The sequence below is a fragment of the Triturus cristatus genome, chromosome 5_2 (assembly GCF_964204655.1).
Source record: "Triturus cristatus chromosome 5_2, aTriCri1.1, whole genome shotgun sequence".
NCBI classification, from domain to species: domain Eukaryota; kingdom Metazoa; phylum Chordata; class Amphibia; order Caudata; family Salamandridae; genus Triturus; species Triturus cristatus.
The window spans coordinates 464836971-464863806 of record NC_140588.1 but is presented as its reverse complement, the minus strand read 5'-3'; the positions used below and the strand labels follow the sequence as shown (position 1 = coordinate 464863806).

Below are 26836 nucleotides of genomic sequence, written 5' to 3'. Positions count from 1 at the left end.
CAAATGATTATTTGAAAAACATAACCAGTTATAAATCAAGAAGCCTAAGAAAATACAATGTATTGGTATGCATGTATTTTGCAATTTCTAATAAGTAGGCACATTAAGGATGCTACACAAGACATGAGTGAGTCCGCAGAGTGTACAGGTGTGCAAAATGTGTGACTTACAGAAGTAAAAGCATATGCACAGCAAGCAGTATAATCAATGGCTGCAATGTTTGAATACAGTCCCGAGAAAATAACATGCAGACGCTTCAACCTCTAGGGAGTAATTTATTTTGGAGTTATCATTAGGACTTGGTCAAAGGCAGTCGTAGATAGCAGCCATATAAATTAGCAACATTGTTTTGGAGGTTTAATCAAATTACTTGAAAGTTGTGATAGAAGGATCCACAATGAGAGTAGTGTGGGAGCTTACCTTAAATTAAGAATCAAAACTAGCTCTTTGTGTGAAAAAAAATCATATATACTTGGAATTAAATAGGTCAATAGCACAGGATATTTTTTCGCACAATGATGCTGGAAGCGCTTTTTGTTGTTTTGTTCTCCAAATTGGCAACCTTTGTTTCTCTCCCTACTAGTCTAGATGTTCAATTGACACTAGTGCTTATTTTTTTTAGTTTAATTAGCTTTATCAAAAGTAAAATGTACATGATAATAATATACCTAGCAAGAGGAATTGTAAAGGCAAAACAAAGTATGCATGTTTAACAACATAAAATACAGAAAAGCTGTTTATACTTTTGTATATTCTGAAGGGAAAAAGGGAGAGGTACAAAAAGGAGGGAGAGAAGGGGAAAAGGTAATATCAATACACAATTGAAGATTGAATATCAGCATATATTAAACGATATTTTAAAAAAACTTAAATTAGTAAGATAAATACAAAATATATTGAACAAAAAGCAGAGATCATGCCCCGACTCTGTTAATACTGGACTGGGATGGGAGGCTGGATGGGTGCAGAACGTGGCGCATTCCCTCTGACCTGGTACAGGATCCCACGTGCAGGGAGGACCTGCGGGCTGTCATAAGCACCTATACTACTAATGATTGGGGGACGATGGACATTAGGGCTATTGAGTGGGAGGCTGTAAAGGCTGTTGTGTGCGGGTAATGTATTAGCACTGTCTGTGGAGTGTGTAGAAGACTTTAAAGATCCAAGAGAACCGATTGGCAAACCTTCAGAAACAGGATGTATTTACGGCTGGGGGATGTGCGGCTACACTGGCGGCACATAGGGAGATGGACACTATGGAAAAGCAGGTCTAAAGACCTACTGGCAGTCGCTGCCTAGAGAGGGCAACACATCGGGTAAACTCCTGGCATGGATTCTCAGGAGAGAGACGGAGATACCCCCCATTGTTTCAATACGCAATGCACAGGGTCACTTACACTCCAGATGAAGAGATATACTAATGACCCTACTGGACAATTTTAAATTAGTTTATAGTGCTCGCCCATGAGATACTGAAGGCAGGACAGAGGACTTTTTTACCCGGGCAGGACCCCCAAGGTTATAAAGGGCGGCCATGTTAAAGTTGGATGAGGAAGTCTATGTGGTGGAGGTGGGTCTATTCCCAGGACCTAGTGGAGAAATTGTTTGAGGTTTATCAGGAGGCAAGAGATAAAAGCTGACTGACGCTGACTATGAGAGAGGGGGTGGTGTGTGTAATGTGGAGGCCTGGTGGGGATCCTGTGGATCCATCCACATACAGGCCCCTAACTATGCTCAACACTGATCTAAAGGTTCTGTGCAAGATACTGACAACATGACTGGATGATGTTATCTGGGATCTGGTCCATCAGGACCAATGCGGCTTCATGTAGGCGCAGAGTACTACGCACAACCTTTGTAGGTTGACACATGTGCTACATGATGTCCTGGATGTCCTGGATGGGGAGGTGACCCTGATCTCACTGGATATTGAAAAGGCATTTGAGACAGTGGAGTGAACCTTTCTCATGGCAGTGCTGAGGGGCATGGGGTTTGGTTCCAAATTCTGTGCCTGGATTTGGCTGTTGTACACAGAACCCTCAACACATACAAAGGTGGGAGGAGAACTCCCAGAGCCATGACCAGTTAGGATGGGCACTTCACAAGGCTGTCCCCTCTCGCTGCTATTGTTCGCTTTCGTGTTCGACCCCCTTGCGCTGTTGCTGCGTGTGGAGATGGCTACCTGGGGGATCTGGGTGGGGAATAACAGCCATGTAGTCTCAATGTATTCAAACAACACGCTGGTGTACGTATTTTTGCCAGGTTGGTCTATACCCTTATTGATGAGACACCTGGATGATTTTGGTAATGTCTCAGGCCTAAAACTCAACGTCCGCAAATCCTAAGTGTGGCCCTTGGGAGGGCTGACTAGGGGAAATCTACACTAGCTGCCAGATGTGGGACTCAGGTGGGTATTGGAAGGATTCTGGTATTTGGGTATCTGGGTTACCTACACTGATGCACAACACCAGCATCAGAACGTGTACAGCGTGTTGACCGGTCTCAAGAGCTCCATTGCCTTTTGACCGGCTCCCTCTGTCTGTAATGGGCAGAGCAGCGAAAGCAAAAATGGTCTTCCTACCGAGATGCCTGTATCACTTGCAGAATTCTATGTTCCCACTGATGGATCGTTTCTTCTGTCAGCTGGACAGCCTGTTAGTGAAACTCCTGTGGGCGGGTAAATGCAGTAGAGTTTTGCTTGCAACACTGAAGTGAGACATTGAGGAAGGGGGATTGGCTGTCCGAAATGTACAATTTTATTATTATGCTGCCCACCTACAGCATGCGGCCTGTTGGCTTACGTAGTCTGGTAATTGGGAGATCTGGCTCCAGGGTACTGAGTTGGGGGGGACACCCTGCCCCAAATCCTGATGCGGGGGGAGGTCGGAGCTCCAGATGCCATACCTGGTTACAAACACCATGGAGATGTGGGAAAAAGTGGTCCAGAAAGTAATTCGCAGAGTTTCCTTCAGTATGGAACTGTAGCTGTGGGATATGAAGCTGTGGGATCTGGCGCTGTTCCAAAGTATTGAATCCACCATGTCCAGGGAACAGTGGCGGGAGGGGGGATGTCTGGATGTGGGCGACCTTCACCCTGAAGACACCTTTATATTGTTTCAAGATGCACAGGACTCTGTTGGGGTGGGACTAGCTCAGTTTCCTGATTATACCAAGTTGGAGAGCGTGGCAAAAGACTTCTGGGTAGATTTCCCAGTGGCCCCTTGGCAATCAGGAGTCCTTGGTGGCCTCATTGAATGGGGAGAGGGGCGCCATCTCATTAGCTATTTCTACAAAGCCCTTAGGAGTGATATGCAACCAAGACAGTACCCTGCACGGAGAGCCTGGGAAAGTGACATAGGAGTGCCCATCTCTGATATGGGTTGGGGGTTGGAGTTGAACCTTGTTTGTACTGTATTCTGTAACAACCAGTTTATACTCTTTCATTTAGTTTTTCTACACCGTACATATGTAACCTCAATAAAATAGACCTCACCAGAAACTAATCCAGTGCACGTTGTGGTGTGGTCGGAGCTACCTTTCTACACTTATCCTGGGAGTGTGGTCCTGTCCAGACCTACTGAACTCAGGTGATACCCTGCATAGAAGCGGCCACAGGAATTAGTGGTCCATTGAACTCACTTGCCTGTCTTCTGGAAGTAGTGGTGTGTCCTAGAAGTCACAAGATTCCCCTATAGGCTAGCTCAGCAGGCTTTACTGTTGGCAAAAAGATGGGTGGGGGTGAAGGCCCCGGTTAAGACTCATAGGCTGAGAGACCTGATGGAGTGGGGGGCTGCAGAAGAACAACACATGTGCCTATCACGCACTGATGAGGGGGCGTCTGAGGCTATAATGCTAGGGGCCAAACTGTTGTGCAGGTTTCACGATGACTAAGACCAACCCAAGGAGGACGAGTCAGAAATTGGGGACTGACGAGTTCTTGAAATATTTTTTTTGTTATTTTTTGGCGACTAAGTGAGCATTACTATGATATTGTGTGACATATGACTCCATGTCTTGGTTTTATTCCTTAATGTCTTGGAATATCTTCGGATCTACGAATATTTTCACATGTGCATTTCATATCTCACTGGATAGTATATGTCTTTACTGTCTGATAATAAATCCATTGCAGGATTGGCAATATGCACTGCATGTTAATTGTTAACGAAAAATTCAATGAAATACAGTTTTTTTTAAAAAGCAGAGATAACTACAATTTACGGAGGTTTAACGTTTTCAGAACGAGTATCCATAACATGTTGTTTAGCAAGAATATTCAAGTAATTAGTTAAAGTTATCCAATATAAGTCTCCATTAACCTGCGGTCTACACGAAGAATACAATGCAACATCTAACCTATGATAATGACAAGCATTAGATATATTTGTAGAGAACATCCAATTGGTAGTGACTTGCTGAAAAGCTAAGGCTAAAATAAGATCAACTAAACCTTTGTCATGGGAACTTAACATAACAACATCAGATAAACTACCTAAAAATAGCAAAGAGGTGGACATAGGACAATGCAAATTAAACAATTTTGAAAGTTGAGACCAAATTCTCCTCCAAAAGCAGCAGAAGGAGGACAGGAACAAAGGAGATGTAATAAATCACCATTTGAATGTCCACATGACCAACATACCTTATTGGTTCCCTTTAAAGAATTGGCTTTAGAGGCAGGTGTGTGATACAGTCTTTGTTACAAAAGAATAGGGTCTGGGTGGTAAAAGCGGTTCTCAAAAGTTTAAATATTCTGGAACACATTTTATTCCATAATGTGATATTCCAGTCACATCCCAAGTCTGCTTCCCAAGTAAATTCGATCTTAGTTTTTGCACAGGAGGGATTTGGGCTTAAAAAGTATCTATAAATAAGAGAAGCTATAGGAGCAAGTGTAAGCAAATTTAGAAGCAAATCTGAAGGCACCGGAGTCATGGAAGAAGATAGAAAGGAAAAAATAATATCTAAAATAAATTCCATAGGAATTGAAAACTTATACCAAAATGACTGAGGACAATTAAAAGTGACCTGGAATTAAGGAAAAGTACACCGATTCAAACCATCAAATAAGTCCTGAACCCAAATAATTCCCTTTGGTCTCCATGACTGCCAATAAATGGGCCTATTATTAAGAGTACTGAGATGGTTATACCAGCCTTGATAATGAGGCTTCAACAGAGAGCACATATGATTGAATACTGGTGAAGATGTAATACTGTTTTTTGTGGGAAAAGCTAGGGCTTCTTTAGGAGTAAATGTTGAGAAAAATGAAAGCTCAACATCAAACCACAGAGGCCATAAAGAAGAAGAAAGAGGGAGAAGCCACTTGGCAGCCTGTTTTAAACAAAATGCTTTATGATATAACCAAAAATCCAGAATATTTGCACTACCATCTGCCCTACGTTTCTTGGGATGAGAAAGAGAAATTCTAGATTTTTTGCCGTTTCAGAGAAACCTGGAGAGAAGATAGTCAATTTGTTTAAAATATATAGCTCAATCAATCAATCAGGGTTTTGTAGAGCACACTACTCACCTGTTAGGGTCTCAAGGTACTGAGGGGTGGGTGTGAGCAGCTCCGTTGGGGTCATTTGAAGAGCCAGGTCTTGAGGTCTTTCCTGAATTGGTGCAGTGTTGGGCTTTGCCGGAGATGAAGGGGGAGAGCGTTCCAGGTCTTGGCTGCGAGGTAGGAGAACGACCTTCCACCCGCTCTGGTCTTGTAGAAGCATGGGACGCTGGATAGGGAGAGCTCAGCTGAGCAGAGGTTGCTCTTGGGGGCATGGAAGGAGAGGCGGTCATTGAGGTATTGAGGTCCGATGTTGTGGAGGGCCTTGTAGGCATGCGTGAGCAGCTTGAAAGTTATTCTTCTTTCGATGGGGAGCCAGTGGAGGTCGCGGAGGTGTTGGGTGATGTGGGTGTGCCGTGGGACATCGAGGAATAGCCTGGCTGTGGCGTTCTGGAAGGTCTGGAGTTTGCGGAGGAGTTTTTAGTTGATTCCGGCATTGAATGTGTTGCTGTAGCTTAGTCTGCTGGTGATGAGGGTGTGAGTGACTGTTTTCCTGGAGTCGGAGGGGATCCACTTGAATGTTTTATGTAGTATATGGAGGGTGTTGAAGCATGCGGAGGAGACGGCATTGATCTGGCAATTCATCGTGAGCGATGAGTCCAAGAAGACAAAAGCTTATCAATTCTATTTAAACCTTCTTTCATATTGAGTTTGACTGAATCTATAATAGAATTACTAAACCAATATTTGATCTTAGAATTATCCCAATGAAAATCTGTGGGTTCAAAGGAATCCTCAACACAAACATTTGTAATGGGTAAAACCTCAGTTTTATCAGAATTAATTTTATATCCTGAAACAACAGAAAAATCTGAAATTTCATCAAGGTGGGCAGGTATCTGGATTAGACAGAAAAAGAAGAATATCTTCACCATCAGCTGATAATTTCAAATGCTTATAACCATAATGAAATTCTGATATAAGAGTATTCTTGCGGATACAAGATAGAAAGGGTTCAAGAGCTAAAACAAATAAAAAGGAGTTGAAGGACATCCTTGATGAACCCATCTTTGTAATGGAAAATAATGGGAAAGATGGCCATTAACTAATGCAGAAGCTCTAGGAGCTGAATAAAGAAAAGTTATCAGAGAAATATTCATGGGACCCAACCCTTGCCAGGCAAGGGATTTAAATAAAAAAGACCAATTTACCCTACCAAATGCGTATTCAGCATCAATAGACACTGCACCTAAAGGATAAAAAAAAGTAGCTTTATTTAATACATTAAAGAAAAGTCTTGCATTGTCTAAGGTCAAACTGCCTTTGACAGAACTGCATTGCTCCCTACCTATTAATCTGAGTAAAATAGGCTCAAGACATAAAACAAGTAATGTGGCAAAAGTATTGCAGTCAACATTTACAAGAGATATAGGATGAAAATATTTACACTGACCAGGGTCCCTACCATCCTTATGGATTAGGCAAATTGTAGAATCCAGGAAAGTACCTCCAGTCTTACAGGCTGGATAAAATGATTGAAAAAGATGTAAAAATTTGGGTAATAGCAGATCAGAGAAATGTAGATAGAATTCCACAGTATAGCCACCAGGACCTTGCGATTTACCTTTTTTAAGTAAGGTGAGGGTGTTAGATAATTCTGAAATTGATAAATCATTTCGAAGGGATAGGGAATCAAACGAGTCAGGAGAGGAGGAAAGGTATAGTTGAGATACGCTCCAATTGAGCATGGGAATAAAGGGAATAAAGCTATTTATAAAATTTTGTGAACTCCTCTATAATCTCTTGATCCTTCAATAAATATTTCCCATCAGGGGAATGAATAGAAGTCATACCAGTACGTTCTTTACAAATCTTTAATCAATTAGCTAAACGTTTCCCTAACTTGTTACAGCCTTTATAATAACGAGCACTAGTACGCAATGAGATGGAAGAGGCATTATCCGTAGTTATTTTATTGAATTCTAGTTTAACATAAATAGGTTCTTGTAAAGAAGAATCTGAAGATGTAGTATAGAATTGATGTTCTATAAATTATCTATTAGATAATAGGGATTTCTGCTTTGTAAGAAATTGTTTCTTTTTTTAGGTGACATAATCAATGATAAATGCAAATCAAATGTGTTGTAAGAAAGAAAATCTTCTCACTGACAAGGGCGCACTTAATATACGATGAAACACGCTGGTTTCTTCATCAGTTTTCTTTTTTATTCAAGCTTTTTTATGAACTCCAAATGATAAGTATCAAAGCTTTATCAATTCATATTGACAATCATATTCATCGTTCATTTCCAATGCGGTGAAAATAAATTTTCATAACAAACTTAGATGTCCACCCAATGCATTTCGGGTCAATTAGAGGTCTGACCCTTCTTCAGGGGTCTAAAAGTAAATGAAACAGGACCATTAGCTTCACTCAAACATACAGTCTAATACATGTGAATTAAATGCATGTAACCACAGATTAAATTACATTACACATAATCGTTGACTCTTAAGGTCAAACCACAGAAAGAAGTTAATCCGCTTTAAAAATGTAATAAAGAATGCCTGGTGGCTGCAAAAAATATTTTTTAAAAAAGAAAGCAAAAACAAACGACATTGGTAGTGCAACAACCTACATCTGGTAAGGAAACATCTAAGTTTGTTATGAAAATTTATTTTCACCGCATTGGAAATGAACGATGAATATGATTGTCAATATGAATTGATAAAGCTTTGATACTTATCATTTGGAGTTCATAAAAAAGCTTGAATAAAAAAGAAAACTGATGAAGAAACCAGCGTGTTTCATCGTATATTAAGTGCGCCCTTGTCAGTGAGAAGATTTTCTTTCTTACAACACATTTGCATTGATAAAGACACGCCGGGACTCCGTGTTTCACAAGGTGCGCCGAAACTATATAGTTAAATCGTCCATATACCTTCGAGTGCACGGGGATCACACAGTTATAATCAATGATAAAGCCACGTGCTGCTGCTTTAACAGTATCCCACACTAATTGATGAGATGAATCAGCATTAAGTTAAAAAAAATTATCAGCAAAGGATATAAAGGAAGATGAAAAAAACAGACATAGTAAAAGAGAATTGTTAAGTTTCCACCTATATGACTTGGGAATGTGAAGGGAGTACATCTAAATCTACAACCACTGGTGCATGGCCAGAAATAAAAATGGGTTAAATAGTGGAGGAAATAAGATTTTGTGCTAGGGATTTATTAAGAAAAATATAGCCTAGACAAGAAAGGAAACCATTTGCAGGAGAGTAAAAAAAATATTCCTTAGCAGTAGGATTGCATAACCGCCATGCATCGACTAAACAATTTTGTGAAATAGTAGACTTAAATTGTTTGTGAGATTTGTGGGGAATAAAATGAACAAAAGAATTGTGATCAATAAAAAAAATTCTATAATGTGGTTGCAATCACCACCTAAAATGAAAAAAATCATCTTTAAATTGAAGACACTTCTTTGTGATGTTAGGCCAAAATAAATAATCTTGTTGAGTCGGACAATAGATATCGAACACAGTTAATGGAATATTACTAGCAAGAAGTTTGACAACCAAACAATGGCCCTCCAAATCAATTTCTTAAGAAATGACATGACTATTTAGCCTTTTAGTGACATAAGAGAACTACTCCATTCTTCTTCGTAGATGTAGGCAAAGCAAAAACTAAACCAACCCAAATTTGTTTGAGCTTGAATGCTTCTTCCTCTGTAGGATGACTTTCTTGTGAAAGGACTAAATCAGGGTTATAGGAAGGTAAATGTTGTTAAATTCTCTGCCTTTTAATAGGATTAACAAAACCCTACACATTTGAAGATATTGATCTGAATGTAATAAATAACAAGTAAATAGAAAACTATGCAATCAACAACCTGATAAAGAGAAGAAGTAAAGAAAAGTGAGCAAAGAAAAAGAAAAAAAACAAATAAGATACAAGCTGAAGAGGATTAGAAGGAAACCAAGAGGAAAAAACAAGGAAGAAGAAACAAATAGAGCAGTAGAAGGCAGCACATCTCAAAATTGACGACTGAAATACATACATTACAGGAAACAACAAGCATTTGCAATGCAATAGGTCTCGCATTATAAAAGTGTGAGCAGCTGGCATTGCTAATAATAATGCAACACTAGCTATTGGCTTTGTAAATGATAAATAAATGCCATTATGTGTTTGTTTTATAAAATAGCTTAAAAAAGGCATTGTCATGAACAATGCCAATAGCTTAAACTTTTGCAAATGCGAGACCTATTGCATTGCAAATGCTTGTTGTTACTGGTGGCCGGCAATATCTGCCCCCTGTAACAAAATCGACAGAAACCGGCCCTGGCAAACATATCGGCCGCACCCCCTACCTCCCATCGTGGGCTGGCCGAGCAGCTTACCAGGGCCGGTTTTGGTTCCCAGCCCTGCATGCTGGTGCTGTTAATAAATACAAAATGTTGCTATTATGCACATTACCTTGATTTTAAACCCAAAAATACATCTTTCACACAGTAGTATATAGATGTGCTTTAAAACCAGCTGAAGATACAGAAATTGTTTCTTATGTGCTATATGTCTGTCCCTTTTTATTTCACACTTTTTGTCAAACCAGCATTGTGAAAGCCAACAAATCTATGTATAGTATACTGATATGTATTTTTTCCAGGCCTGTTTTTGCATGCTTTAGTCACAAAAATGCAAAGAGAAAAACACAGGTATGGACCTGCTGCTAACAATTTACATGAGATCCCTGCTTCATGTGCTAATTTTAAATTAGTCTGTGCATTATGAAAATGAGAACTGTCACAAAGGGGCTTGATAAAAAATGTATTCCCAGATGTCCCACGGTTGGAAAGTTTATGTGAATAAAACCAGGACTTGGATGGAGGTTTATAGACCATGCACTCGATATTGCATAGTTACAGCCCAGGATGCATTTAACACCCTAAATATTGAAAAAATACCTTACACACATAAATAAGTAACGTTCTAAGTTGCTGTACGCCAGGAAGTTGGTGGGTCACTTTTAATTTTTGGGGAGTTTTATAGAACGCGAGCTGGACCCGAAGGTATCGGAGCTCTAGTTATATTACAGCAAGACACATCCATGTATTTTGTATTCACTGGCAGAATAAGTGGTTTGCCTAGAAATGTTGAGGCGGCGCGAGACTGGACTTAGTTCCCCAACTTCAAAGTTGGCACCTCTGGCCGTTATGACACATCGTCTCACCTCTTATTTTAAACCCTGACAATGCAGTGATTTCGGTAAATATAGGGAGATGGTTTAGTAAGAGTAGTAACTACATGCATATTTAGTATCACTGGTATATTTTTTGGGACACCTTTTATGTGCCTGATTTTATATCATGTTGACGGATGATTCTTCACGCATACTAGGAAGAATTAACACGTGTTTAAGGACCTGGAATGAAATTTAAGATTTTGTTTTTTCCACAGGAAATAATCACCGTTTTACAACGTGGAGGCAACCTAGGTCTCAACTAGGTCTGAACTCCTCGTTTCTTACCTGATAGCAAAGCCGTTATTTTAGTTCTGCTAGCTGTTCAGTTTGAGCAGGTTCTTGCTGCCATGAAGAGACTAGAATGCGCTTTGCGAGCTTAAGCTTTTTTTCCGCCTGAATAGTGAATGCAGTGGAGTATGGGAGCTGTGAAGGAGATTTAAGGTACAGCCAGTAGAAGTCAGCAGCTGCGCTAAATTAAAGAAGCATTGTTACCACTGTGCTGCTCAAAACATGGAAGGGCGGTGTCCTAGTTTACCGCGTTTGATGTTTTGGACAGCACAGTGCTAACAATGCCTGTTTATTTTAGCCAAACTGTGTTAAAATTTACAAGCATTGTTAGCACCGTGCTGCTCAAACCATTAAGTATGGTATCGGAAAAGAGGGTGCCAAATGATTGAGGTGGACCACTGCTGCAGAGGCCGTGTGCGCTCCGAGGGAGGCGAGGCACTTCAACAAACTGCGACAAAATAAGCAAGCATTGTTTGCAACGTGCTGTCCAAAACATGAAGCACGGTGTCATAGAAGCGCGTGCCGTGCTGATATATGAAGTGAGGTGAAGCAAGACAAGTAAGCATCAAAGATAGGGAGAGTTATTATCCTCTGCCAGACTGCCTCGAACCCATGGCTGTTTTAGAGGTAGTGCAGCCGCATTTAAGGAGTATGATTACGACGGACTCAGCGCGCACCATCTGTGCAGCGCGAGTCCTTGGACAAGGCACTGGTCATTTGCCTGGGGCGCAATATGACGACTGAGGTCCCACTGAAGGCCGGGACGGCGAGACACAGACATCCTTGTGGCGCTAGTAGGCTAAGCAGAGTGAGAGCAGGTTTGATAGCTCAACACCGACAAGTTCACAGCAGAGCAACAACAAGCTGACGCCATTGTGAGGGAAGTGGGATAAGGGAGGGGGTGGCAAATGGCGAGCAGTTTCCGGCCGCTTTGATGTTCTCATCAAAGCGGGCGCGAAATGAGCTTTTGTAAACGGGGGATTTGAAAGTGCAAACTAGTGCTTTCAGGCTGCCAAATGGTGCGCGCGCCCGGCGCACATGCACTGTATTTGGAGGCCTGAAAAGCACTAGTTTGCACTTCCAGATCCCCCTTTTACAAAAGCTCTCGAGAGAGCAGCACTAAAGCGCTGGCTCAGACGAGACCTAAAAAGGGACAGGGAGTGGTGAAATACAAGAGACGGCACAACCAACAAGGGCGATTGCACCACACCAACACTCCATAAGAAACAAATATGAAACGTATAACAGAAGAATCTTGAAGACATTAAAAAAAAATGTGAAGAGTTAGTTTAAACAAACAATGCAAGTTAACAATGAGCGATCTATGAAAGAGTCAGCAAAAACAGCACAGTAGCAATTTTCAAAAGCAGTCAAGTTGAGAATGAAGGACCAGCAGTGTTCATTGACATTGATGAGTTAGACTGAATACATTTTCTGAGATCTGCTGGATCTTCGAAAGTTGAAGTATTGTTTTGAAATGTAACTTTAAATGCACCAGGATGAAACAATCCATAACATGCACCCATAGAATGTAATGTAGGAAGCAAATTCAGAAAGTCTTTCCTATGCTTAGTTGTAGCTGTTGAAAAATGTTGTGAGAGAAACAGTTTTGCACATACGTTGCTTCTTAGTCTTAGTTGCCCGTAAGACTTATAAAAGGTCAATAAACTTAAAAAATAGTATGATGAGACCACGAGGTCTTGGAGCAGATGACGAAGAAAAGTGAGGACCTATGCTGTGGGCACATTGAATAGTTAAGTTGGTAGTTGAAGGCAAATCCACAAACTTTGACAAAAATGAGGTGAAGGAGACATGAGCTCCATCCTCAATACCTTCTGGAAGACCATATAAATGTGGGTTATTACGCCTATTCCTATTTTCTAGGTCCTCAGAGGGCTTTTTCAATATTAAGACGTCCTTCTCCAAAGTAGCATTTTTAGAAGAAGTATCCCTCATATCTCCAAAGCCTTTCTTCACCAAAGTCATTCTAGACTCCATAGATGATCACTTATCGTCAAGAGCCTGGAAGCTATTTGTTTCCTCAGTGAAGGGTCGTAATTCATGAATCTCCTCCACAACAGTATAAAGATGGACAGGAGAAAATTACATGTTTGATTCTCTTATTGGCAGAAGAAGGTGACTGTACTTTTGATAGTGGAAGCACAGATACAACCACACAAGAAGAACCAGGAAGACCCATATCAATAGATGCACATGAACCTTCAACTAAAGACACTGTAAATGAACAGGCAGAGTCTGCTATATTCTTCTGAGACACCTTACTGGAGTGTAGGAATTTCTTAGATCTACCCATACATGACACATCCACCACCAATAAAGTAGTGAAGGTCTGTATGAATTAAATTGGACAACCAAGACCAACAAGAATCCTCCAAATGTCAATAAAGGCAAAGCATATTGAAATACTGCTATATAAGAGTAGTAGTGACTCCACAGGGGATTGCCTGATCAATACTGAAGATGGCTCAAAGATTATACAAATAAAGTTCAAACAGTTTTGCTGCAGCCATCATTCCAAATGAACAAGTTGAGCATTTTAAAAAAGAATTTATAAAAAATGCTTCAACTGCAATGAAATTTTGAGGAGGAATGCGGAAATGCTCTAAATTTAAAAAAATAATGGTTGCAACTGAGCAGGAGACGCCGACCGGAGGTTCCAACACCAAACTGCCATGCCGATACACCCGAAAGTCGAAAAGCAGGTCTCTTGACGGTTACATTCAATGAATCAGCCGTTTCAGGGACACAGCATAGCGGAAGCTGCTATGAAAAGAGATGGCCATACTGGCGTGTTGCAGAGCCCCGGAGCTGAGTGGCCACCTTGAGTGGCATCCAAGTCACGCCTCCAACACTAGTTCTTATTAATTCCCTTCATATTATTTTTTTACACACAGTGCTTGCTGTTGACCCATTTAACAGGACGTCCAAGTTATTTGATTACTCCCCCCCCCAAAATGTTTGTGTACACTTATAGGGCTGCTCTTTCCCTCTGTTCTTGTCCCAATCCTGATTTTGACCCAATGATAAATCACTTCGCAGAGGTTTAAATGTTGACACGTTAAATTTTCTTTGGACTGCATTGATACTGCCTATTACAACTATTCTGAGTCTATACTGTCTCTATATTTGATACGTACCTATAAGTACATTAAATCAATGCAGCTTTTTATTCTATTATTTAACGTAGATGGTTTCTTCTTTATTTAAATAGCAGGTTTGAACACCTGAGCACTGCACTGATTAACTAGTCTTTTGTAACACTCTAAATGTGTCTATATTTTTTACATAATCTTTTTGCGAATCACATCCTTATTGCCAGGCCATTTTTTTGCATGATGTTTGCATTTTTCCTCTCACAAAATTAACGTTTTTTTGTCGAAAGTGAACCTGAAGAAAACACTGTTTTCTGTGTTTATATGATAATTACTCAGGTTCCGAGGGATATTTGGTGGCCCCTTGTTTGATTATGTGCCGCAAAGGATGGAAGACAAATGGCTTTGCCTTAACTTGAATTCATGGTCTGCAGATGTCAGTGGTGAACACTTGTAGGCTTGCTATGCCTTCATTTGGGATCTTACTGATCTTATAGCACAGAAGTCTCTACCAGATACAGAATTCTGGAAATTTTCCGTGATTATGATAAAAAGGAGATATCTAGGAATATACACGACGTTCTGGAAGTTATTAAACCCACCATCCTCACAAAGCCAGACTAACAAATGCATAAAAACAATAGATAATCTCTCCAGCCTTGAAACATTTCTTCATAGCAGTTGGTGTTTTCTTTCTGAGGCACGTTTATCCCAGTCGGAAGAAGTGCGCAAGGAAATGTACTAGCCGTCTGGGATGGGAAGAGTAAGGTTTCTGCAGAAATGTGAAATTAATTTTTATGGTGATACACAGTCAGGCAAGGGCTGTTAAGAGATGGCCTCGTGCCATAGGGTGGGGTTTTGTTTTGGTATCCGTTTAGAGCTTGCAGGTGTTTGGCATGGACAAACGTCGGGGCCAGCTGTGGAGGTTCTCGTCTGATATTTTCTTCTCAGTGGTTCTCAGGTCAGCAGTGGTGCTTTGGAGAGATATCGCGCACCTAAAGGCGCCTCCTTGTGTGGCTTGTCTTTTAGAAATGAATTTTATCCTATGTACTACACTCAAATTTGTTTCATTTTGAACCTTTCATTTTGAACTCTCTTGTCTGTGTTCATATCCAGAAGTGATCTCCCATGTGACAGACCCTAGGCTCTTCTTGGGAAATCTGTTGTGTGTTTTCATTCAGCCATGAAGAACTACTCAGACAAAACGTGGCAGCTCCATTTCTGCCCTGGGGTAAAGTACACTACGAGCAAACAGCACATGGATTCCTTCTTTGTGTATTTCCTCCATAGGGCTGGATTACTTAACATTTATATATTTATTTATTTAACACGCATAGTAGTGGATCCACAGAAACATTACTTTACTTTTAAAAGTCCATCATAATAAAAGTATTCAACAGTAATACAAAAATATATTCAAAAATAAAATTACAATCCCTAGATGTCATCGATGATATCCTGCTCTGAGCAAACAACTTGAGCCACAACTTTAATTAGCCTTGCCACAAAGTTTTTAAGATTATCTCCTTCTGCCCCTGCCGGGATTTTCAGCAAGCGCACGTTGATTCTTCTTTGGCTGTTTTCCAGGGACTCCAGCTTTTCATGCATGACGACCCCACTTTCTTTCCTATAAAATAACAATGTAAAATAGATGATAATCACTGTTAGCTCCCAAATAGATTACAAAAATACTAAAAACCTTCATAAATAACAATATAAAAGCCCTCATAACATCTCTCCTCAAACAGATAATGTTTAGAGAATATCTGTTTGCATTAAAATATATAATATATCCCATTCTGAAAACAGCATGTTGATAGTTACTTAACATTGCACTTGCACAGTAAAATTTTGCATTGGCATTTGGACTAACTGGCTTGTACAAAAACACAATTTTTGTATTGGATGGGTGGCTCAAATGTCATTTGTGCATGGGCTGCAAAACTCGATTGGTGGGTGCAAAAGCTTTTGCACTGGTTGGTCACTGTTGGTCACTGGGCACCATTACAAGACAGACGTAATGCGCCAGGTCTTCTGTTCATGAAGTCATTTGAAGATTACTTGCTCCCAGGCACAGGAGGCAAGATGGCGATCTGACACGGATCGCAGTGCTCACGCATCAGGTTCCTGACCATTAATGCCGAGAGAACCCTGCCAGCCTAACCATGAATGAAAGCTGAGGATCGGTAACTGCATATTTGCACTATGGCCCCGCTAGAAGCGATATTCTTTTCATGGTGATTAGCGGTTGGAAAAAGATAGTTATTGGACTGCCCAAATAATTACAATACCAGCGCAACGGGTATCAATAACCACGTATGGATCTCACGCATGGATCTCACCCCCTCAACGCGATACGCAGCCTGGACTTGCTATTCTTACATTGGTTGGACAGTCCTAAATCGTATTCTTTTCAATTCACTTACCCCCATAAACAGACCGGACTGCTGTGCTCGTGCTTGCCAAGTCGGGACGAAACAATATCGGGACGTGGGGATGCAAGCCGCGCTTACGGCAAGAATGGCTCCTAAAGTTGCCGCTCCATCTACTACGTCGTCTGTAGCCGCCCATGCAAGGGCAGCAAGGCAGGCCCAGCGGGAAGCACCGGAGCGCCGGGGGTCAGACAAAGTGACAGCACAGGAGAAAGCTGAAGCATGGATTCAGAGAGCTGAGGCGGCGGCCACGGTCGATTCTTCCAAGCCGTGACCCGGAAGAAAGACACGCAAAGGGAGGTTGCCGGACCCTCAGTGGTGGATCTGGTGCGGAAGGGCTCCTGTATGCTTCCAGGCCAGGAGAAGCAGCGACAGGTCTCGCATTCCGAAGGCAAGAGCGGCCCCCTCCAGATCTCTCAAGTGGCCCATTCTCCCTAACGACGAGAATGGGCGGCAAAACTACTGTAACGGAAGGTCTTCAGCTTGGGAAAAGTGACCCAGGCAACCTATTTCCATCTCAGCAACAGGTACAGCCACATCCAAACCCCGAGGTGAGCACATTACTTGGCATTCACTCTGATACAGTGATCCCCCTTGATAATGAATCATCTTTTACAGCGGAGGGTGACCCTGTGTCAAGCAAGACTGCCGAGACAGATACAAGCATAAAGTGCGGGTCGTTCAGTAAGCAAGCGCAGCAGCAGGATTGTCTCAGCTCAAGAGCGCAAAACCAGCCAGGGCTGACAGCCATTATGAATACTAACCCAAATTTGGCTGAAAGTAAGGTCCAGGAGATGCCCAAAAATAAGGGAGCTATATCAGCTCTGGATCATTTTGGCGCTGCCAGTGTAATCCACAATGATCCCGAGAAAGAAGCTAGCGACTTCTTCTCTTTTTCTGATGAAGCAGAATTGGGGGCAGCGTGGGGTGATACATCGGCTTCATATCTGTCCGATGAATCTGATAGCGCAACAGATGCGGGGGCAGAGCCAACTACTGTCAAACTAAAGCAAAAGGTCCTCAACAAGCGGGGTAATAAATCACATGGAACGGCTCTACACTGGGACCACACTCATACCGAGCAGCTAACTCCAATAAATACAACAAATTCAATTGCCCCAAGCAACCCGGCGGCTGCATCTATAGATACTGTCTTACAGGCGATAGCCTCACACCGTGAAGAGACTTCACAGGATGGGCGCAGGGCACAAGCAGCACTTCGTAACGTGCAAGGTTTGGCGAGGAAGCTGGTCAAAACATGTAGCTCTTTTGGAGATCGATTGACCGAAATAGAGTCCAGAACCCTGGCTAATGAAACTGAAGTTGTCGCAATCCAAGAGCGGGTGGAGTCAAATGAGCTACAGATAGGGGACATTAGATGGAAATTGGAGGACTTTGAAAATCGTCAGCGCAGAAACAACTTGCGCATATTAGGAATACCTGAGAAATCGGAGGGGGAGGACATCCGCTCATTCATGGTTAACATCCTCCGAGACTCTCTGCCGGAGCTCTCAAATTGGAACTGGGACATCGAAGTCCAACGAGCACACCGTATGCCTCTTACTCAAAAACCCCCCGAAAAACCTGGAGCATACCCGAGGGCTATTCTAGTCTACTGTGGCAATTTTTTGCTTAGACAGGCAGTGTTTGAGAAGGCAAGGCCTGACGCTAAACGTACCTCCAAGGATATTACATACTTTTCACATCCTGATTTTTGCCACACAACCGTTGAAAGAAGATGGAGGCTGCGCCAGCTTATAAAACCCTTTCAAGATAAGAAGGCAATAGTGTACCTCAATAATCCAGCGCGGCTGAAAGTTATTTATGGGGGACAGGTGAAATTTTTTGTCTCTGAGATAGCAGTGAAAGAATATCTTGACAGCTTAAAATAATTGTACAGAAGGCAGGGCACGGCACAGCTGAGTTTGTTTGAGCAATCTAAGTAACTTAAAGTATGTTAACATAATGTGGGGGGGTTGGTGGTCCGTGAAACATTGTCCAAGAATAGTGCAATGTGTGGGTCAACATCTTGTAGGCTCTTTGTAGGAATTTTGTATGACAATTAATAATACAACCACTAAGAAAGAAAAAAAAAATGGGGAAGGGGAAAAAAAAAACGGTTCTTTATTCTTTCACCCGGCTTACCGGTTGGGGACCTGACAGCGTGATGCACCTTCATCACGAATAGACTCTAATGGAGTCTTGCTGCCTTATTTTGGGAGCAGGGGGAGGGGGGTCAAGAAGGGGGGGTGGGTGGGAAAGGGAGCAAAATTATATAATAATATAATAAAGCTATAATGACGAATCATAAAACATCTTGGTATTATAGGGCAAATTCAGATTCAAGTATCAGTAAAGGATCAAAATACTTAGTATTATGGGGAGGATAAGTATATGTAGCTGGAATATTGCAGGGCTACATGACATAGGTAAGCGAAGGCGGTTGTCTGAGATAATAAAGCGAAATTCCCTAGATATTGTATGTCTGCAAGAAACGCATCTACCATGGGCAATGCGAAGCTTACTAAAAATCCAGGGGTATAACGTATTGGCTACCACAACTCAAACGACAAATATTCGGGGGGTGGCGATTTTAGGCAAGAGCTACTTAGGAATACCCGTACGCCAAGCAATGGATCAGTATGGTAGATGGGTAATCGTGGAGTTTGCCGTAGGGCTAACCATTTGCTCTGTATATGGGTCAAACCTAGATGATCCATCTATGTTCGAAAGCTTAGAAGTGGAGCTGGCAGGCTGGCCTGGCCCACTAATCTTGGCCGGCGACTTAAATATCACACTAGATTTTGTTTATGATACTCAAGGCAGGCATAGTTATTATGGTCAAAAACCTAGGGTATTTAAAGCTGTTAACTCACTTCTTATGAGCCATAATTTAGCCGATATCTGGTCCCTCAAACACCAAGGGGACCCGGGGTATACATTTTTTTCAAATCCACACAATAAGTACAGCAGATTCGACTATATATTTACTACCAGAAGTATCTCCGATTCAGCAACGATCGTAAAATATCCTAAGTTAATCTCTGATCACAATGCCCTAGTTCTCACCATTAATTTAACAAGCACTGCTAGAGAACCCTCAGTTTGGACTTTTGATAGGAAACTATTGGTTAGTAGTGAGTATGTTGATTTTATCAGGAATTGGGCTAAGCGCTATTTTGACATCAACCGCTACAGCGCCCCTAGAAATATAGTTTGGGATTGTTTTAAGGCTGCGCTCAGAGGGGAAACCCTTAGCTATGTAGCTAGGATCAAGAAACAGCAGACCACTGAGTTCACTAAGAAATTGGGGGAATTAGCTAGTTTAGAAACCGCGCATACCTTATCGCTAGCACAAAAAACAGATGGTTCAGATCTGCTTCGGCAGATTGTGATCTTAAAAAATGACTTAAATAAGGAAATAACAAAGAAGTCCGCGGACACTTTCAGAACACAGCAAAGAAACCTCTATGAGAATGGAGAAAAAGTTGGTAGACAATTGGCTTTACGAACAAGACAAAGGACATCTCAAAATACAATCTCCTTAATTAAATCAAACGGTCAAGATTATACGCAAACAAAAGATATAGTTGATATATTCCAACACTACTACCAGAGCCTCTATCAGAACGACATTCCCGATAATAAAGAGGAAATAAACTAATTTTTGAGTAACTTTATAACTTGCTCAGATAGTAGGTTAGATAATGCCATTAAGAATAATTTGGAGAAAGAAATATCATTAACTGAGATTGAACTCGCCCTCGCAGAATTAGCTTCGGGGAAAGCAGCGGGCCCCGACAAACTGCCGCTGGAGATATACCGAGTCCTAGGTAAAATAATACCACTTCTATTAGATCTATTTCTTGGAATTCAGTGGAATGGAAACACGCCTGCATCTTGGCAGGATACCAACATTATCATCTTTGCCAAGAAAGGTAAACCTACAGATTGTCCATCTTCTGACCGCCCAATCTCACTGATTAACTCAGACTCGAAACTATACTCAAAAATACTTGCCAATCGGCTTAGGGGGGTCATTGCGCATCTGCTCACGCCATGGCAACACGGTTTCATCCCAGGGAAGGGCACTACTGATCACATTCGTAGAGTAATAACACTATTTGACATCACTGCAGCAACTGGTGGCCAGATGTCAATGATTCTCCTAGATGCCGAAAAGGCATTTGACAGAGTGTCATGGTAATTTATGTGGGCTATTCTAGAGCGATATAACTTTGTGCATAGCTTTATCAAATCAATTAAGGCTATGTATATCGATCCAAGGGCTAAGCTTCAGGTTATGGGGTGTGAATCTAATACCATTAAAATCTCAAGAGGAACAAGGCAGGGTTGCCCGTGCTCCCCGATATTATTTGCCCTCTACATTAATCCTATGATACTTAAAATCTTAGAAAACATTAGGATTACACCAGTGGTGACAGGACTGTACGAAACCAAAGTTTTAGCCTACGCAGATGACGTTGCTGTTGTTACACCTGACCCTGAGACAGCCATAACTGAGATAGAGGTAATTACACAGCAGTTCGGTGCCTATTCAGGATACTCCCTGAACAAAAACAAAACCATTATATTATGTACAGAAAATACACAGTTTGTGGATGTTAGACGGACCGAACTGGCAACATATCTAGGGGTCCACATATCCACTACAGTACAAAATATTATTAAAACTAATTATGAACCCCTGATCGATTCAATTAGACAAGATCTAACAAGAGTAAATAGCTTGCAGCTATCTATTATAGGGAGAGGGAACTTTATAAAAATGACTGTTTTTCCTAAAATATTGTATTTATTTCGTGCTATCCCTTTGCTAGTCGAAGACAAATTTATTAAAATTTTGGATTCACAGTTCTCTAAATTTGTTTGGCAAAACGTCAAGATTAGAAGATCGCTTAAATATCTGTCTCTTCCACTTGATAGAGGGGGGCTCGCAATCCCACAGCTACTTCTATATTTTTGGGCTACCTTTCTGCAACAACTCGCCCCAATGGTTAACCCAGTAGCTAACAGGGAAGAGCCCGATATTCCGTCCATATACGAACTAGCCCTTGGTCACAATACTAGAGGACTATTTTTAAGACAACTTGAGCCCAGTTATTTTAAGAAAGTTAAGTTCAAAACTGTCACTGGGGCATGGAAAGTTTGGCGAAGAATCACAAAATTTATGAATATTCCTAGGCTAAGTCGTTATACTCCACTCTGGCATTCCTGTTTGATACCGCAAAGCATGAATGATGCTATCTCTGCCAGGTGGGAGAGACAGGGAATTGTTTCCCTTTATGATTTTCTGGGTATAGATATGAAGGCTAATTTTACTACTCTTCAAAGTCAATTTAATATACCTGCAACGGATTATCTAAAATTTCTTCAAATTAGATCAAGTATAAACTCTCAGCTCCCTAACATAAGCTGGATTAGAAGCTCTCTTATCGAAGCTACTATTAGGCCTTCTTCTAGAATTGGTAAAATTTATACGTTCCTCCACGAGAACTCACCAGATGATATAACACAGACCGAACTACTATGGGTAAATAGGCTCGATAATTCAGACATAGACATTGATAAGTTTCTGGCCATGTCATCACAACTATTACTTTCCACTAATCTAAAATCTCAACTGTACAAAACTATTTACAACCTCTATTTCACTCCAGCCAAGTTATTTTCATGGAGTAGAAGAAGTAACGATCAATGTCCAAGGTGTAATTGTGGACCCGCTACGCTAACTCATATGTTTTACTATTGTGATAAGTTGACACTATTAAAAAAAATGATTTGGGAATTCTGGGAGGAGATCTTTGGGCGTAAATTGCCCGAATCACCCACTATCTGCTTGCTTGGATATGATGGTACGTTAAAGTTGAACCCTAGTGAGGAAGCTATTCTTTTTATTGGAACTGCGATATATAGAATTATTCTTGCTGCATTATGGAAAAACTGTGATGCCCCTAGTTTTCAAATGTGGCTATCGAGATTTCTGTCTGTACATAACTATGAGCTAGCAATATATGCAACTAGGAGCCCTAAGTCTAAAAGAAGAGGCGATAAGATTTGGTTCCCTGTCACTGCATGGAGCACTGCAGCTGTTCCAAATTAATGCACAAACCCTTGCTAATATGTTTCTTATTTTGCAATAGCCGTTACTGCTTATTTGGGTCCTATATGAACTCTTATGTTTCCATTTTGACTTTACAGGTATTAACGTATCATCTGCTTTTGGTATTCCTATTTTTTTCATAATTTGTATCTTCTGCTATTGATGACCCTATTGTTTGTGGTTTCTTTGGAGTTGTCCAAAATAAAAATATTTAAAAAAAAAACAAGACAGACGTAATTTGGGCCTTGATCATACCTTTTTTGCTAAAATACTATTCTGATGAGTAAACGTACGCAAGTATGGCTGTTTGGTGATGGTGGGACAAGACAGGTGACCAGTAAGTGCACCACTAGCATAAAGGTGTCAAGTTTATAGAGTGGCACTCAACCTTACATTGGCTCTGAATGCAAAGCAAATGATTACAATTTGCAATACAATGTGTTACATTCGAACTTGCTGCCTCTACTTGGCTCTTGAAAAAGGAGTTGTGGCAAGTAAAATTATGCTAATATGCTGAATAGAAAGCAAAGGCATGTTCTGCTCCTGCAAGGTGTACTGGTGTAGAATTTAGGGAGCTGTTTTCCAGTCAAGGCAATTGTTTCCAGGTCATGAGCACCAGGAGGTGGTAAAGGAATAAAGTCACCAAAGTATTATTTTACATTTTTGATTTGTTTAATATGCCCCTATAAGGTTTACAATTATTGTCCAAATTGAATCTATTCAGTTTAGCTGATGGCTTAAGAGTGTATGTGAATCATCTAGCTTGCTTTACGTTGACATATACAGCTGTGCTCCGAAATAACACAAAATGTATTATGTACATTGTTAGAAATGGGGACTCTAGTTGGCAGTTGATATGCACCCTGTCCAAGTAGAGACCCTCACTCTAATCAGGGTAAGGGAGTCATACAACTAAGATAACCCCTGCTCACCCCCTTGGTAGATTGGCATCAGCAGTCAGGCGTATCTCGGAGACCATGTGTAAAGCATTTGTACATACACACACAGTAACACAGTGAAAACACTACAAAATGAGTGCACAACAGTTTACAAAAATAATGAATATGTATCTGATCAAAACAAGATCAAAATGACGAAAATCCAACATACACAAGTAAAGATATCAATTTTCAAAGGTTAAGCAAACTTTTAACACAAAGAATCTGGGATCCGTCAAAATTCAAAGACGAAAACAGGTGCAGGGGAGGTGAGGCACCGGAAAAACAAAGCGATCCGTTGGTTCCTTACTCCCAGGGGAGGTGATGCTTCTGTTCCCTACTACCAGGGGAGGTGATGCGTGGTTTCCTTACTGCTGCACAGGGGAGGTGATGCATCGGTTTCTTACTGTCTGAGGAGATGATGCGTCAGCTCCTTACCGGAAGGGGATGTGATGTGTCAATCTCTGGACATGCGGCCTCAGTTCCTTACTGATGTACGATGTTGATGAAGAAGTCAGCACCCAGGGATGATGTGTCAAAAATCCAGACATGCTGTGTCACTGCGGCGGCAACGAATCAGGCACTGTTTTTATTTCACAGCTGTAAAGCAGGTGATGTGTTGATTCTTCTGCTGCAAAACAGGGACTGCATCGGAGTCAGAGCGGGAGACATTGCTCCGGACTCCGTCTGCGGTGATTTTTCAGTCACACTTCAGGCGCTGCATCGATTCTTCAGCCGCACTGCGGTGAATGCGTCAATTTTCCAGCCACATGGCGGTGTTGAGCCGAGAAAACGGGTGCTAAGAGTCGATGCGTGGGTTTTCCTCTTCAGATCACCAGATTCTACTTCAGAGGGCCCTGAAAGTGGATTTGGCACCACTTGGCAAGTCAGGGCTCTCAGCAGAAGAGCCCAGGCACTGGTAAAGTCTTTGATGAGACTTCTTAGGAGGAGGCAAGCATGCACAAGCCCTTGAAGAACCTTGGAAGCAGGACGTCGAAAGCAAAATCCAGTCCTTTCACTTCCAGGACAGAAGCAGCAAGCAGCAGGCCAGCACAACAAAGCAACAGGCAGAGTCACAGTTCCGCCTACAGCATCCAGCTCTTCTTCCTGGCAGAATGTCCTTAAGTCAAAAAGTATTCTGAAGTTATGGTGTCACAGCTCCAGTACTTATACTAGTTTCTGCCTCCCAACACTATAGCTCAGGAAGGCCGATCAGGATATGCAAGACGCCACTCGACTCCCTTTGTGAATGCACAAGAGTGAATGCACAAGAGCCCAACTGTCATGCTAACCCAGGCATGTATTCGACTGACAGACAGAGTCACAGAGTGGTTAAGCAAGAAAATGCTCACTTTCTAAAACTGGCATTTTCAAACATGCAATCTAAAAACCAACTTCACCAAAAAATGTACTTGTAAATGTGAGTTCAGAGACCCCAAACTCCAAATCTCCATCAGCTCCCAATGGTAAATTACACTTAAAAGATATATCAAGGCAATCCCCATGTTACCGTTATAGGAGAGATAGTCCTTACAATAGTGAAAAACGAAATTAGCAGTATTTCATTATCAGGATATGTGAAACACACCAGTACATGTCCTGCCTTTTAAATACACTGCACCCTGACTATGGGGCTACCTTGGACCTACCTCAAGGGTGCCTTACTTGTAATAAAAGGGAAGGTTTGGACCTGGCAAGTGGGTGCACTTGCCAGTTTGAAATGGCAGTTCAAAACTGTGCTCTCAGACACCACAGTGGTAGGTCTGAGACATGTTTGCAGGGCTACTCATGTGGGTGGCACAATCAGTGCTGCTGGTCCACTAGTAGCATTTGAGTTACAGGCCCTGGGCACAGCTGGTGCACTTTACTAGGGACTTACTAGTAAACCAAATATGCCAATGATGGATAAACCAATCACCAATACAATTTAGACAGAGAGCATATACACCGTAGCACTGGTTAGCAGTGGTAATGTGCCCAGAGTCCCAAAGCCAACAAAAACAGGTCACAAAAATTAGGAGGAAGAAGGCAAAACGTTAGGGATAACCCTGCAAAAACGTGCCAAATCCAACACACATGCATCATTACATTCAGCTGCGCAGTATGAAGTAGAAGTTGTAGTGGAAACGCACAGTGACCTGGGGATCAGCCACCTGCCTGAAACCTTCACACCTGGGAATTTGTAGGATTCCTAATGTTTGCATCATGTGTGTGTGAACTTCTTGCGGATCATTACTCCATGTCCAAGGACAAGCACCACTGATTTAATTGCCACCTGAATCCATCTGGAAATGTGGAAAGCAATATGTGTTTTCCATTCTTAGGCTTACAGTACACCCCAGCACAGTACACAATGTATACAACATGGAAATACATGAGAGTATTTACCGAATGTAATAGTCTACAGATTTTTGCACTGTAATCTTACTATGTGGCGTACCTGCCTCGTGTGATGAATAGTTATGTTTTTGTTTTTGCTAAAGTCTGCTTTTTCTTTAAAGTGTGTTTTCCTTTACAAACCTCAAACCACATTGCAGTTCGTGCAGATTTTCCATCAGGCTTGCTAAATAGCACCAGGCCAAAACCGTCCATTAAGATTTAAAAACTTGTTAAGAGTTACTTTAAATTAAGATCTTGGCCTGATTAAGGGCACATAGTTTAAGAGTGAGCTTGGAAACCTCATGGCCACACAAGCCAGAGTGATAGCCTCTATGCTTGTAGCAATAAGTAAAATGTTTCCGAAACACTCAGGGCCTCAGTTAGAACTAGGATGGATTTGATAATCCATTAATTTCCGGTGGAAACTCTATGTTCGAGATAGAATCCACTGGATCAGTGCACTTGATTATAGGGATCATGTTTTGGAGGAAATTCAGCTGCTGGATTATTCTCTGTTTTTAGGTATTTCCTCTAGATTTTGGAGAACTTCCAGTTCCATTCATAATGCAAATATGGTCCACACTCATTTTCACATACACACAACGGTAAATGGTGCATACAATGACGGGCAGTTTCTTTGATATTTATGCATGTAAGGGTCCATCAATAACACCCATGTGGCTACTCTTGGCTTTAAGTCAGTCATAAGTAGTAGAGAGTTTAAGTCACAAATACCTTAATAAGGACCTCATTATTGATGCCTCGGCTGCTAAAAAGCAGCTAAAACGCCTACATGAAACTCCA

The 26836-nt window shown here is 41.4% G+C and overlaps 1 protein-coding gene and 1 long non-coding RNA gene across 2 annotated transcripts in view; one reads left to right on the top strand and one right to left on the bottom strand.

Annotated features, from left to right (window-relative positions):
• SUGCT (succinyl-CoA:glutarate-CoA transferase) overlaps positions 1-26836 on the top strand; it is a 3154468-nt gene that overhangs the window by 1756121 nt on the left and 1371511 nt on the right. The gene's annotated exons all lie outside the window — the stretch shown is intronic.
• LOC146823157 (uncharacterized) overlaps positions 15504-26836 on the bottom strand; it is a 51414-nt gene continuing 40081 nt past the window's right edge. The window contains exon 3 of the long non-coding RNA XR_014961880.1: positions 15504-15786. This is a non-coding gene — a long non-coding RNA (uncharacterized LOC146823157). The remainder of the gene's footprint in view (positions 15787-26836) is intronic.